The following is an 11125-nucleotide window of genomic DNA, read 5'->3' on the forward strand; positions in this document are numbered from 1 at the left end:
ATTGTGCGCCACATTCATTGTCGGGGAAGGAGTCCCTGGCTGGAGTGTGTTGTGTAATAAAACCGTGACAAAGTGGGGGCTTGTGCCAGGATTGAGGTTAGAGTTTTCGCCTGTGACAGTCCAACACAGCAGACTAACCCATTGAAGGTAGTGTTACTTTTAGAGGCTAGAAAGCTGTGTTACACTGTGAAGGTGCCATCCAAAAACATGCACCCTAGGTACAAGGCCTGTGTATCAAAATACAATAGTGTAACCATAAACTAGGCAAGAGCAGAGTAGAGATTATGGGCCTCATTATGGCCATAGCGCTCCCATAATGAAGGGTGCCGGTACGGGACCGGCACCCTTCATTACGGGATGCCCTATTACGAGATTCCCTTGCGGGACCCGGTAAGGACGCCTCGTAAAACCAGGCGTCCTTAGCGGGTCCCGCGAGGGGACCAGGGAGCTAATAACGGGCCCATTATTAACGGGCCCGTTATTAGCTCCCTCTCCTTTCCCAATGAGCCCTATGGGGGCTCAAATGGGAATGGGGATGGGTTTTTTCCAATGAGGACTTACCGGGTCCTCAATGGTTGGAATAGCCCGGTAAGTCCTCATTGGAGAAACCCGGTACTGGAACCTGGTATGGAGCCAGCCATGCCCTTATTAAGGGCATGGCTGCCTCTATACTCGTAATGAGGCCCTGTGTCCTTGCACAGACAACCAAAGGAAGAACACTCTTCATAATGAGCACCGTGGAAATTAATATGGCTAGGCAGCATTTTCTGTCCAAATTGTTCATTAGAGGGGAATGGGCAGAACAAAAACAGGAGGCCTGGCTATCTAGTATGATGCAGCAGGTAACCTCTATAAGTATGGACGTGTGGCAGGACAGTGGCCTGTTACATCAAGCCCTGACAGGGTTCTACGTGATGCAAAACATGCAATTAAAATTGTCCAACTCACTGCCTACATGTACTTCCACATGATAGTCATGGAAGAAAGGTACCAACAAAGTATAACCTCTGTGGAAAATCAGTCTGAGCTTTTAAATCAAACACAGAGTGAATTAAGGCAGGTAGAGGAGAAAATGCGAGAGAGACACAATTCTGAGTTAGAATTAGGAAACCTCATCAAGCAGCTCATTGAGGAGTTGGCAGTACAACAACTAACTAATTCAGACCAGAGGGCCCAATTGTCTGCACCAAAAGAGGAGTACCAGGAAAAGGTTGATTCCCTGAGAGTCAACTGAAAGTGAACCAGCTAGTGACATACGATAGAGCCTGCTCATAGGAGATAAACACTTTACAAAATCAGATCAAGCAATTGGAAAAGGAGAATAATAAGTTAATCATTAAAGAAGTCCATTCCCAAACAGAATTTGACCAGAAATGCCAGGTGTTGGGCGCTATAAAACAACAGAGAGATAACCTGACTGTACAGATTGGCACACTGTATCAGGATAAAATTGCCCTACGCCAGGAAGCGTACAAATTAAAAACAGACCTGGAGAAAAGTGAGTCATGTTTTCAGCAACTGACCAACATAAAATTAGAAAATGAAAAATGAATGGGGCACATAAGGCAAATAGAACATGATCTAGAGCAGACAATACAGAAAGAAAATGCTCAGAGTGAAGAGATGTATCTCCTGCAACAGAAATGGTCTGAGTATTCCCAGACAATACAGGAAGCACAGAAAGAAAATGAGGCCCTTGCTGATGAGAACAGGGGACCCCAGAGCCAAGTAGTAGCACAAGGGAAGGACATAGAAGCCAGTCAAGCCCTGATAGCAAAGCACAAGTCTGAGGCCTTTGCATACTATTAAGAAATAGGGGCTGAGAAAGAGACATTTTCAAGGCTAGAAAAAGAGTGTGCTAGATTTAATAAAGACTTAAGTAACCCCAAACTGTTAGAGAGTGGCAGGGCAACCCCTGATCACAGTGTGATGCCCTCTGTAACAGGGACCTCAGGCCAACTTACCACCCTGTATGTGCAAAGCACTGCTAACGTCACGTCCACAGGTTCACAAGAACAAGGAATCATGAGGCAGCCAGACTCATTTAGGCATAGCATGATTGAGCCAGCAGGCCAGCGTACATCAGAGATTGATGGACGTGCATCCCTGCTTAGGTTCAAAGATATTGTGGCCAATGTATCGGACCAGGAAGACTCCTATGTATAGAAAATCAGGGAGTTAGACTGGCAGAAACATCAGCTACAAAGGAACCACCTGGTCCACTTTGCAGATAAAAAGGAGTCTGGATTTAGGCCCCAAAATAGTTTTCTGAAAACCTCCACCCAATCAGGGAGGTGGGGGGAATTCTTCGCCAACCCCGGAAGAAGGGAGGAGTCCAATGAGTACACCCATGTGCGAAAGAGGGAGTCCAAGCGAAGTGACCCAGAGAGCCCACACTACAACAGGGGAGAAGAGACTAGGCCCCATCACTTTTGGGAGAGGCTCCCAGGCTCAAAGAATCCGGAAGCACCTAGAGGATAGGGATGGGACCTCAAATAGTAGCAGCTCTGATTCTGAGGGCGAATGGACTCAGGTGCAGCGGAAAAAGAAGGCTGCCAAAACAAAAAAGAACTTTGGTAAAAGACCCCATTAGACAGATAAAAGCCATTACAAACATCATGACCTTGTAACATAAGAATGCCAAGTACTCAGTCTGGGAGCATCTGGAGCTGTATGATCAGATGATGACATCATTTGGCTTCTTTGCTGGGATGGAGGATCAGAACCATTCAAGGTGGTCTACCTATAAGGCGGCCATCTTGAAGCACTTCTGTGTGCACCAAAACCCCCAGCAGGCTCGCAAATCAGCCTACAACCTGCAGTGCAGAAGGGATCAGGCCCGAGAGAATTTTCCAGAAATTCAAGCAGGCATTTGCACAAACCATTAGGTGGGTACGCACAAACAGTAGGGAGTTCATCAATATCTATTTCCATGCATTCCCTAAGTACATTATGACACAATTGGTTAGGGACTTCCATGACGAAAGGACCCTGGACTGGGTAATAGAGCAAGCTACCCGGATCTATGAGGTCCAAAAGCCAGTAAAAAATAAGAATTCCCCCAAAAAACCCAAACAAGCCAACACCCCCGCTGCCGTCAAGGTGGCGGAGGTGAATTATGGACCTAGAAATGGAGCGGCCTAAAAATACACCTCCCACTAACCAACCAAACCAGAGGCAAAGAAGTCCCTCTGACCAGTCCCAAGCAGGTGGTTACCAGGAAGGGTACCCCCAAAAATTGGTCACCTGACGCTGCCACCTACATCAGCCCATGGTACAAGGGTAATAGGCCCATCTTGGGGTATGTATGGGCTCCCCCGGCTCAGGGGGGCATCCAATCAGGTACGTACGGCCCCAGGAAACTTCCCTACAAACTTCCCTCCCAACTTCCCTCAGGAGGGCAGTAATCCTTCATCCTCTAGTTTAAGTTTCTTCCCCAGGTACCCTCAAAACCCCAACATTCAGAGCGACCCTCCTTACTCTCCCCGCTTTCAGGAGTCTAGACCACCAATTCAGGGAGAAGGGAGACCAAGAATGGAGGGCTACCAGGGAACCCTTCCATATCAAGGCTACTCGGGGAGAAGGGACAGTTACCCTTACCGAGGGCAGCAACGAGTTGACTCAAGACCCCTGTATCAGCCCGAGAGGGTGTCACAACTGGAGCGCCAGGTCCAGGACTTGACCCAAGACCTGAGTCGCGTGTTGAGGGCTCAGCAGAACCCTGAGATGAACATGGCCACTCAGAACAACTCGAACCAAGGGTCTGGCACCCAGGAACAATGACGGGCAGAGAACCCTGACAACCAGCAGGTTCCAGAGGAGGAGGCTCGGGTGGAAGGGGGATGCAAAGCCCTAGAAGAAGCTTCCTTCCTCACACATGAAAAGCCCCTCGAAACCTCTAAACCTAAACCCAAATCTCCTACCCCCGAAAAGCTGCAACCTATGGAACAGAGGCTAAGTAGGAGAAACAAAGGGACAAAGAAGACCCATTTTGTGGAGGAAGTCGGCGTCCTCCAGTTTGAAGGGGAAGAATCCTTGGAGGATTCTGGGAAGAAAGTCTTCTCTTTCAAGGATGAGGGATTCCTCCCAAAGAAAAATGGGTCCCAATAGGTCATAACTCAGACTGGGTAGGTATGGGGAATGACTTAGAACCGCCTATCCCTGAACCCCAGAAATGTCATCCTGAGAACTCAGAAATGAATGAGGGATCCTCACCCCCAAGCCAGCTCAACTGACTGTCTCCAGTAAGGGGGGAAAGCACATTTTCAGAGGAAAATGGGGATTCCCAAATCCCCCAAATCAATTCAAGTGACTGCTCCAGGAAAAGGGGGACAGTACAGAATCAACAGATAAAGGGGATTCCAAAACTCCCCAAATCTCAGAATGCCAAATTTTATTCACAGATTCCCAAACTCTGACACAGAAAGCTGCCCAAGACCCCACAGTGTCGGAGTCCAAAATAAAGAATTTCACTGACCAGTTTGCCCAAAATGTCCATTTCCTTTGCCCCCTAGGGGAGAAAGAAGGTAGGTTTTATGCCCCTGTCAGGGTGCAAGGGCAGTGTGCAATTTCAGCGCTGGTGGACAACGGATCCCAAGCCACTCTTCTGTCCAAAAGGGCATTTGGCAATTTAATTCAGGAAGGGGGTAGAGTCCCCAAATTACCCTCACACCTCTTTCTGGACAACTCCAGAACTTCAACGGGAATGAGATTCCCATTGAGGGGACTGCGGATCTGGAGATCAAAATTGGGCGACACAAGGTGAAACACCCAGTTATAGTTGTTACTCCAGAGGGGATCCTCTGTCTCTTAGGGAATGACCTCCTTTGGAGGTTGTTCCCACTAATAGACTGCATGAACAAGGTCCTCTGGACTCAGGCTAACCGGCCAATAAAATTAAAACAGAGCGCCAACTATGTGAGCCTAAATGACACATGCCAGCAGCAGTCTGACAAAACTGAGTTCCATTTTCAGAACAATCAAGTCCCTGACATTTACCTTCCTTCCAGTTCCAGGTGGCATTCCACACTGTAACGAAATACCCTCAAATTGTATACTGTTCCACAATTTGAAAACCCAAATCCCATGATAAAAAGTGACGAGACACCAGCTCAAAGCTTGGCTGAAATTCAGAAAAAAGGGTGAACAGCTGTTCCTCTCCAATCAGGTAAATGAGAGGGAGGGGAGAATGTCCTTACCAGAGTATGCTGGAATAATGAAAGCAACTTCATCAGTGAAGCGTTATTAAGGAAACTCCCAAAAGATCAGACCATTCCCTCATTTAAGTTGAATGATAAAAGGGAAATGGGCCCGGAAACTCTCGAGTCTAAAGTCTCGTGTTCATAATTTCCATTGGTAAGAGAAGCATAGAGCATAATTGTGGGGTTGTACGAGATGTCCCTTCTGCCTTCTACGTAGGCAGTGACATTCTCAATCAATTCGTAATTAATTTAGACTCAACTTACTCCCAAGTCTGGTCCCAACGGGGCTTTGACAATCCTAAAAAAGCATCTCGGTTTGCTCAATTGCTACCAGATGCAGTTGAAATTCAAACTAGAGAAGAGGTCTCCACCCCAAGACTGGCCCGACCATTCACCATCCTCATAAAAATAAGAGAGCAGGACTTGTGGCTGATTGAAGGACCCAGCGAGGGAAGTGCCTAGGAATTCGTCAAAGGATACAGGTAAGGAACTGGAACCTGGATGGAAGAAAATCATATTCATATAATTTACTTGGTGTTATTGTAAAAATGGAAAATAAATGTCATGAAAATTGCAAGTTGTTGTTGTTGGTCCATTGGTGTAAATCTGTTTGTAAAAAGTACTAAAACTTGTTTTTGTCTCTCTTCTATTAGAAAATGTACATCCTTAAATTCCAGCCTGGAGAGGAACACCCCGGGGACCTGGAAGGGAAGAAGGTGTCACCCCACACTCTCCAACCCAAAGACAGAAGGGGATCCTGGAGTGCCAGCACCTCATGAAGGAAAATTACATCGAAGGAAACCTCCCTCTGCCCTATTCTTCTCCAATAAAAAGTCACGGAAAAGCAGGGGTGGGGGCGATCTGTTGGGTGCATTTACAGTCCCTAAGCAGAAATCCCTTTCACCTAAAAAAAACACATTTAAACATTGCCATAAAAATCAGCTGTCCTATGTCTTCCCTGGCACGTGTGTGGCAAGCATTTCAACAACAGCTGGGGTTTGCTTTCCCTGGTACATGCGTGGCAAGCATTTGAACATTTCACCAAGAACAGCTCTGCGTTTGCTTTTCTTTCATCTGAATAATAAGAGTTATGCCCTACATTCAAAAATGGCCCTGCGTTTGTTTTTCATGCATCTGAATAACATGAAGTTACACACTGCATTCAAAACAGCCCTGCATTTGCTTTTCTTTCATCTGAATCCCAAAATGTTATGCACTACATCAATGTTATGCACTACATCCAAAAAGGCCTTGTTTTACTTTTAAATCACATGAGGGGCAAAGATTTCAACATTGCAACCCGACACAGCTTTTGTTTTTCTTTTCATGTGAACAGCAGCGCTCTAAAACACTACAAATGAAAAAATGGCTTGGCTTTTGCTTTTATTCTGTGTCAAATCAAAGAACCCTGTGCAGGGGGCTTACCCCTCTGTGTCAATGGACCAACAGCAGATGCAAACTCACTCAAAAGGGACAAATTGAAGAACTTCATGACCTGCAGAACAGCATTTCAAACGTTAGAGGAAAAACGTCTTGCACACGTGTGAAATAAAGAAAAAGTACTTTAAAAGCCACTGTGAAAGGATGGCTTTGTTCGTACAGAAAATGTCAGTGAAATATGTTGTTGGAGGGGTTGACTAAAGCCATGTACATTATGTTTTCCCCCACAAGACTTCATCACCTTGGAAGAAGCTCAGATTACCAGACAAAACTGTTTTTGGGCTCAGGCACAAAACTCATTTGAAAGCCTTGCCTCCCACTGGAAGTTGTACCTAAAGTGAACTATTCCACAATAACACGTGATGTGACTGAGGGCGTCATAATTCCCTGCTCTGCCAGACTGGAAGGCTATATTAGCAGGGAAGACAACAAAAGTAAGTGTGGAGAGAGCTGGACCAGGAAGTGCGAGTTGCTCCTGCACCCGCTACCAAGGACAAACTGAGAAACTTCAAAGGGTTAATAAAAATCTTTGGTCACCAGCTGTGGGGGATGAAGCACCACCCTCCCATATGTGACAGATCCTCCAAATTGGCATTAAAGGATTGATTCATTTTAGGCATTTTTCACAGCACTCAGAATAAAATGGTATTTCATTTTCTGCCATTTTTCCATGTGATTTCCAGGTGGTTGTTTAGACACTAGGTGCATGTTCCTGGGACTTTGTGGACTGAAATAGCCAATAAAGACTTGTTTCTGGCTGATTTAAAAATGTGACAAGCATGAGATTTGATGGAAAGATGGAAAATGAGATTATGAACATGCTTAATCAATTGCAGAGTTATAACTGTTATATATTTTATGAAAAGGACGAAAATGCGTCAAAGGGCCATGCTACCTCAAACAGGGTTGGCGATCGGCTTTCCTAATTCCCTATGACTAACTGAAGCCGCATATCTTTTTCTTATGGCGCTGGCTAGCATAAATATGAAGTGAGGAAACATAACTCAGTTTTGCTAAAAAATTGACTTGAGAAACAAAGAACTGTAATAAATGCCAAACAGACAGATGGTGCTCCCTCCCTTTGACCCAATGATGCCGGGGGCAGAGAGAGGAAGGGTAGATTTTCCTATCAGAGGATAGGGGTAATCATAGAATACTCCACCTAGATTGTAATGTGAATGATGTCATTCGGGCTATATAAAGGGGGACTGTACTAGACACAGACACACAGAGACACACACAGGAATCCGGCGAGACAGGAGAAGGGGGATGGAGAGGAGGCATCTGAATCATACCAAGGAGAGTGCAGAGACCAGACCCCTTGCCTAGCAGCCCACAGTGTCCTGAGATCCAGCTGGCTTTCCAATATCCCAAACCAAGACTTACTTTGTAAGTAGCAAATAATCCCAGCTCTAAATAGCATAATCTTTTACTTTTTGCAACATAACCCCATTAAAAATCCCATTGAAAATCCCATCGAAAGTCCCATATTGCCAATATAATTCATTCACCTTTCCATAGAAGAATCTGTATTAGCCTGTGTATGTCAGAGTATTCCTTTGATAAATCTTTCAGTTGTCTGTATAAGTCCCTAGTATCATTTTGAAATAAATCAATTAATTCCCCATTGAAATTCACATTCGAAATTGTTGCCATTCGAAATCAACAATCTTGTCAAATGTTTTTATTAACGATAGTCATTAAAGTATAGCCTCAAAAGAATTAGTCTCTGTGTACTGAAAACCGAATGTGCCCGTATATTGTGGGCATTACCCCAGGAACTCCTAATTTGCTCTGTCCTATTGAAAACCCCAAAACGTAGTCCCATTGAGAGCAATCCGTTTTGCCTAGAATCCTATCTGTTATGTGCCTCTGTCCTTGTCTTTGAAAACCGATTTCCGATTTTGAAAGATAAACCTTTTCCTTAGCTACCTGTAATTGTAAAACCTGTGTAAAATGAATTTCCATTTGCCGTTTATATTTTTTTCCTTTCGCATTTGCTTTCTCCGCAGAATCGATTTTCCTACCTCATTTCCACGTTGTTCTGTGTATTGATTCGTAGTCTCTAAGCTTCCCTATTTCCATAAGGGTAGCAACTCGAATTTCCTTTTGTTCTGTCTGCTAGCAGTTGTGAGTAGCCGTGCGACTAATAAGCAAAATCTGATTCTGCTGTTTTGCTCCAAAAACGGGTTTTCATTTTCTTTTCTGACTTCCCATCTTGGGGTGGTGGGCTTTATTCCAAATCCGACTTTTCTCTCTCTATCCTTACTCCTCGACACTGCCTTCAATTCAAAGTAATTAAGTTAGCTGATGTTTGGGGTGCATGTTGCAGGGGGGAGTGCTAAACCTTGATGCTATCACTTGATTAAAAACTGTTCTTTTTCCTGTTTTGCCATTAAAGTTCAGTGTAAACTGTGCTAGGATATCTGAAACTAATTGTTCTGTAGGAATAATTGCATTTGTGTTGCCACATATTAGTGGCTGTTGTATTTTGAATATTTTTCCTTTTTCATTAAGTAATAAATTAATAAATATCTTATTAATACACACCAGCCTGGTTCCTAGTCCATTGTGCCACAGCGTGTTTGTGAAGATTGGGTGTCGAGACGGGTTGGGGGCTACTCAAATAAAAGAACATGTGGTTTATTAAAAATAAAAAGCATTTTTATTGTGCGCCACATTCATTGTCGGGGAAGGAGTCCCTGGCAGGAGTTTGCCGTGTAATAAAACCGTGACAACACGTCTCCCTATCTGGCCTACTTCCTTTTCACCCCGTTGTGCTCCTTCGTCCCTAAACTGCTTTCCTCTGCCCCTGCCGCCATTTCGGTTTCTCACTCTGTTTCTTTCTCTGTTTCACTCTGTGAGCCCCTCACACTCTCTTTGTGCCCCTCACTCTCCCACTCTGTCACTATGTGTGCCTCCCACTTTCTGTGCCCCTCAGTTGCCCTCAGTCTCCCTCTGGGTGCGTCTAGCCAGTATTCCTCTCATCAATGCCCCTCCTTGTGCCTGAAGACCTGTGCAGACCATCATCCATGTCTAGTGCGCCTAACCTACTCTGCTGGCAATGAGCCTACTTCCCTGTCTGTAATAAATGTGTTTCCTTATTTCTGGAAATACGTCTGTGCCTTCTTTTGTGTTCTCATTTTCTTGAGTAGCCTGCTTGTTATTGCCAGACTGCAATAACACAACGCCACCACCCTGGGGTCTCTTAATTCCCTGATGCAAAACTGTGGCTCTGTCTGGAGTCTCCCACACAGCCTTCCCCATTTTGGCCTGCCTTCCACTACCACATGTTTCCTAACCGGGCAATCCCAGTATGCTCCCACTTTGCAAATTCCTAGCATACAACCAGTTTGCAAATCCCATTATATTCACCGTTTGGTATTCCCAGTTTGAAAAAATGTCAGGATAATCACACCTTGAACATCTCTGCCGTTTAATTGTGTGTCCAACCACTGTATGAACCTAGTTTGCAAATCTACTCCAGGTTTTACTTTTCCAGTGGGCATAGTACCATTATATTCCTAGTTTGGTCATCACAGTCTATTTCCAGTTTTTCCAACCGCACTACACCCCCTCTTTGTCAAAATAGGTCTGAAAATGGATGGTCAACCATAGTATGCCAGAAGTTTGACAATATCAATACATTCCTACTTAATGATCCCAGTTTAAAAATATCCGTGCACTCCAGGTTTCCACACGCTCAATATATGCAGAGGTTGCAAATCCTGAAAGAATGTAATTTTTTGCAACCGGAAATATCCCCAGGTGGACAACCACAGTATACACCCAGTTGGCACTAGGAGTACTTTGTGTATGCATGTTTCCAGTTTTACCAATCCCAGTGTATTGAGAGTCTGACAATGCCATAATTGTCTTATACCTGCATATTTCCAGTTTGAACACAAACAGCATATCTACATTTTGATATTGCAAGGTTTGGCATACCCCTACTATTCTATTACGAAACTACATTGTACACCTAGTTAAATATATCCATTACACACCCAGTTTACTGTTGCACAATCCCACCATGTCCTCATTTTACGCAATACTAGTACATGTCCAGTATACCCCCAGTTTTACATTCTAAGTTTAACAATCCCTTTATATTCTCAGTTTCACAATCCTAGTATAGTCTCAGTTTGACAAACCTAGTGTACTCTTAGTTTGATAATCCCAGTATACTTCCAGTTTTTATAAACCCAGTATATCCTCCTTTTTAATAATCCCAGTATATTGCCAGCCTGACTATAACTCAATGAACCCAGTTTGCAAAATATCAGTTGGGCAATCTCAGTGCTTGGCAAAATAAATACACTCGCAGTTGAACACCACCAGAATAATCTATGTTGGCACAATCCGTTTATATTTCCAGTTCGCAATGGCCAGTACAATCCCTGATTGCATATTCCCAATATACTCCCACTGTTTGGATGGACAATCCCAGTATATGAGGAGATTGCCAATCCCAATAATTTCCA

The sequence above is a fragment of the Ambystoma mexicanum genome, chromosome 3q, assembly GCF_040938575.1.
Source record: "Ambystoma mexicanum isolate Mex_15411 chromosome 3q, UKY_AmexF1_1, whole genome shotgun sequence".
Taxonomy (NCBI): Eukaryota; Metazoa; Chordata; class Amphibia; order Caudata; family Ambystomatidae; genus Ambystoma; species Ambystoma mexicanum.